Below are 4,850 nucleotides of genomic sequence, written 5' to 3'. Positions count from 1 at the left end.
ATGCACCTGAAAGATCTGAGAAATAACTGGAGGTTCTCAACATCTAATGTATAATAGGAACAGTAATGACATCATCTGGATATAGGATGCTTAATGATATTGTAGCTGGAATGCATTTCCTATTAAATTCTGGAGGAATAGTCACACTGGGGACTCTTCTGAATCTGACTAGGCACTAATGACAACCTTGAATTGAAAAATATCCCTGGATTGACATTCATAGTCTTAAAAGCTGCCTTTGGGGAATATAAAAATTAATGCATTAGTTCTATGCAAGTAGGAAAACTTTTTCATTCTTTTAACAACTACCTAATGGACAATAGGCCTGAGAAGTATCTGCTAAGGAGAGGCTATTTAGTGACATCTGGCGTCATGTTAAGTATTGATTGGGTGGTAAATTTTGATCTGTTGAATTGTGATATATTACAAATACCATTAATGAGTGAGATTATCCCAGTCTAGGGTTTCCAAAGTGTGGTTTGTGGATAACAGTTTTTCAAACAGATTTTTTTGGGGGCTAAATATATGTGAGAAAACTACATGTGAATATGTATATTCACAATGTACATTGGTAGCACACCAAAGTCTCTGAGAGGTCCTATAGTAAAATAATGTCTACTAGCAGCCTAGAGAACTAAGCCTAGAGAACTACACACACTGGGTAATGGTACTTCAGTATATCCATGAAAGTTCAACAATATATTTATAAATAGATAATTTGTTTCTCAAATAATTCATGTATTCATTACATTACAAGCCAATAACATAATATGCCTATATTATAAATCAATAACGTGGTACATGTGTGCAATGTAGGTGAATCAATTATGGTAAAGCTATTGTTAAATATCATTCTAACATTTACATTAATATCTTTTAAAAAGCCAATTACATAAAAACAATTTCTTTGTAAGTTTAAGTCCTGTTAGCTGGTACATTTCATTTGTTTTCCGGGGACTTCCTCTGGTTACCTCTTAAGAAACCACTGAGAGCCCGGCATGGTGGCGAGTGCCTGTAATCCAAATGGCATGGGAGGTTGAAGCAGGAGGATCATGAGTTCAAAGCCAGCCTCAGCAACTTAGTGAGGCCCTAAGCATTTCAGCGACAGCCTATCTCTAAATAAGATATTTTTTAAAAGGCTGAAGCTGTGGCTCAGTGGTTAAACACCCCTGGATTCAATCCCTAGTACCCCCCCCCCCAAAAAAAAAAAAAACTACTGAGGAAGCAGAGGACTGGCTATTGCTCACTGACCTTTTTTCTCTTACAATTTACTTAGGGAGATCTCAATCTCATTAAGCCAAAGATATTTTTGTGGCAATCAGCTTCTTATCCTGAATGGTCCAGGTTCTATTTTCCACACAGTTTCTTTCAAGATGCTACTATGCCTTACAAGTTCTAGCTCAGAATGTTGTCTCTGCCATACAATTGATAATAATATCTCCTATCTAATTTTTAAAAGTATTGATTTGAAAATACTAATAGGTCCCCAAAATTGGCATTTCATCATGGGTCCAAGAATATTCATGAAAATAAATAAAAGTCTAAGACATAGATAATTCTGAGGCTACAGCGCACACTATTCCTCTGTTGACATTCAGAGAGTGGTTCCAGAAGACAGCTTATGTGGGAATTTGTTCATTTATATACATACATGTATGTATGTACATTTTAGTTGTCAGTGGATCTTTATTTTTATTTATTTATTTACATGTGGTGCTGAGAATCAAACCCAGTGCCCCACACATGCTAGGCAAGCGCTCTACCACTGAGATACAACCTCAGCCTGGGAATTTTTTTTACTAATGGCCCAGATTCTACAGTTTATTTGGTAGCAGCTGACCTAGAAAGGAGGCCTGGTCCAGGAGCTCCTGTTTTGCTTCAGTTTGGGAGAGAATAAGGAGATGGGGGCAGGATGATTCTTTGCTCCATGAGAAGGAATAGCAAGTCCCTTAGAAGGGACTGAGGTTTTTGATTGGGCATATTGGGACAGAGAAGGTAAAAAGCTAGAGCTGGTCAAATGTAGAAGATTTAAAAGTGTAAAGGCAGCTAGCATTCTCTTTTCAGACTTACAATAATTTCTAGATCAAGAAGCCCTATAAAACAAAAGGGCATGGGGGTGAAGGAGATGAAGGCCCAAACAAACCAACTCCCACAGAGATAAGTGGCATTACATTAAATCACAGTGGGTATGAGCACAGCTTGAGAAAATGCTTGAAGGCAGCTGCCTGTACATATGAGGAACTCCCTTTTAAGAAAACCAACAGTCCAGGCAAGTACTTTCTAGGCTTTTCGATTTCACAGGTGAATAACATGAAAAGAATTGTTAACTGACTCTAGTCACTTCTATTTTTTTCAAAAAGGATACTAACAATACCAAATTATTATTGCCATTGTTTCTTTTTTTCCTACCCCCCCCACAAAAAAGGAAAAGTACCGTCTCACAATTATATGCAATTCTTGAAATCGGATAATTCACTTTTATTAAAAAAATAAAAACTCAGGACATGCTTCACATTTTTCTCATCTTGTTAGAGTCACTTTGCCACCAACTATCACAGATCGATGATTTGGAATATTGGAAAACTCTGAAACATGTCCAAGATAGTAAAACTTATTATATTTAGAGAAATTCTTTTTGGTGGTATTAGTTGCATTATAGCATACAAATATCTCAGTCATTACTTACTGAATCGTGTAGGCAGCACATAAAATAAAAAGGCCTTTGAAAGTTAATGAATATAACATGCCCTGATTGTTTACACAATAAGTATTTACAGATAAATATTGACAGATGTGGTACAAAGAGAATACTTTAGTAATGAGAGCATATGCAGGGAGTAACCAGAAAAGAGCATTGTTGATCAGGAAAGATTCTTGCACCTTTTTAGGAAAGAGAAAAATGGAAGCAAAGGGGTTGGAGAACATCAAGATAAAAAAATGTAAACAAGCCCTGATTCTGTGACCTTTGAGGTCAAATACCTGTTTTTATTTGATTCTGGTCTCCATGTGTTTCTCTCCAATCTTCAGTGGAGAGTTTGAGGGGTGACCCTATCTGCGGCCAATAATAGCTGGACTTTGTGTCAGTGTCTCTTGTCCAGTTAGTTTGGTTGGAGCAGGCAGTGGAATCCATGAAGAACAAACATGATGGACCAGGCCCACCCTTCAGTCTATGCTGAATTCTCTCAAAGAGAATTCAAAAGAGAATTCTTGCTGATTTCCAGAGATGCATGTGGGGAACAATCACCCTCAAATCTGTCTCCCATTCTTAATTCTTAATAATTTTGGTTTTTATGAAATTGTCCAGAACTCCACATTTCAAGCAAGACTTAGAAGGTCCCCTCCTCCCACCTGGGGATTGATCTCAGGGACATTCTGTACCTAGGCTACATCTCCCAATCTTTTAATTTTTTTTTTTAAGAAATTTTGCAATAGAGGCTCCCTAAATTGACCAAGCTGGCCTTGAACTTGTGCTTCTTTTGCCTCACCCGGGCCTTCCTCCCCAGTCGCTGGGATTACAGATGAATGCTACCATGTTCCGCAGAGTTGGGTCTTAAACGTGAAAGTCTTGTTGATGTGGTATCTTTTCTGGGTGTTAGAATAATTTTTTAAAGGCTTCAATTTTTTTTAATCTATCGATTAAATCAATCATTTTCTTCTAACAGTCAACATTTTGAACTGAAAATATCCCTATTTTCCCCCTTTCTCAATATTTTCGATTGTTACTTTATTAAATGTTTGGAAGATATTGAAGACAAAAACATGAAAAGAACCTGTAGCCATCATCCAAATTGCTGGTTAAGAATAAGCGGGGGAGGAGGAAGAGTTTGGGGGTCTACCAGTAGGTGGCGCTTGTCTCTTCTGAGAAGATGGTTTTGCTCAGCCAAGAATCCCATGAGAATTAAGAACAACTATGTGTGCATGCAGTCAATGGAAGTGACACAGATCAAACCATACTTCAAGGCTGAGTCCTCTAAGTCACACGTTCCAGCCTGGTGCCTAGGCCATCACACTTTTGCATTCCTAACTCCCTGCTCTGAATGTGGATTTTTATTTTCATAATTCATTCACAGCCTCATTTCATCAAGCCAAATCACCTTCTAGGGACAATCCAACCTTGAATATAGAGAAAAAAAATGAAGGCCCTAGACAGTTGGAGCTGAAGTTCCAGGAAATGACTAAGATTATTAGTCTTGCAGCTGGTCTGCCCTTAGGTGACAGATGTTCTGTCCTCCCCTATGGCCTGCAAGCCTTGGCCTGGCCTGCGGCAGAACCTGAATTCACGCGCTTGAATGTAGATTTATCAGTTCTTATGTGCCGCAGGGCAAAGGAGAAGCCTCTATAGGACACTTTGGCGGTACCCAGGCTCAGTCTCAGTCTGTGACAGACTTACAGAGTCACTAGCTTTCTAACTTTTCCTGGAACCGCCCAATTTGAGGCTCAATAGGCCAAAGCCAGGTCCTCTCCCTCAACTGACAATGAATTCTGTCCATGATAAAACGACCCTTTTTCAGAAGTCCTTTCTGTTTTTGTAGCTTACTACTGTCCCTCAGCAACCATTATGCCCCAATCATATTTGTCTATATGAGCCGGGATCTGGCCCCAGGGGTATACAGTAAAGAGGGGGCAACCCTAGAGTCTATGAGTCCAGCTCCGACTCTGATTGCAGGGATGACCTCAGATAAATTTCTTAACTTCCTGGGTAGACTGAGGGAAGCAATTTTTTTCCCCTTCCCGGTACCAGGGATTGAACCCAGAGACGCTTTACCACTGAGCCACCCCTCCGGGTCCTTTTTATTTTGAGACTGGGTCTCGCTAAATTGGTCAGGTTGGCCTCGAACTTGAGATCCTGC

Source organism: Urocitellus parryii, chromosome 2, assembly GCF_045843805.1.
Source record: "Urocitellus parryii isolate mUroPar1 chromosome 2, mUroPar1.hap1, whole genome shotgun sequence".
Classification (NCBI taxonomy): domain Eukaryota; kingdom Metazoa; phylum Chordata; class Mammalia; order Rodentia; family Sciuridae; genus Urocitellus; species Urocitellus parryii.
This window is presented reverse-complemented; position numbering follows the sequence as displayed.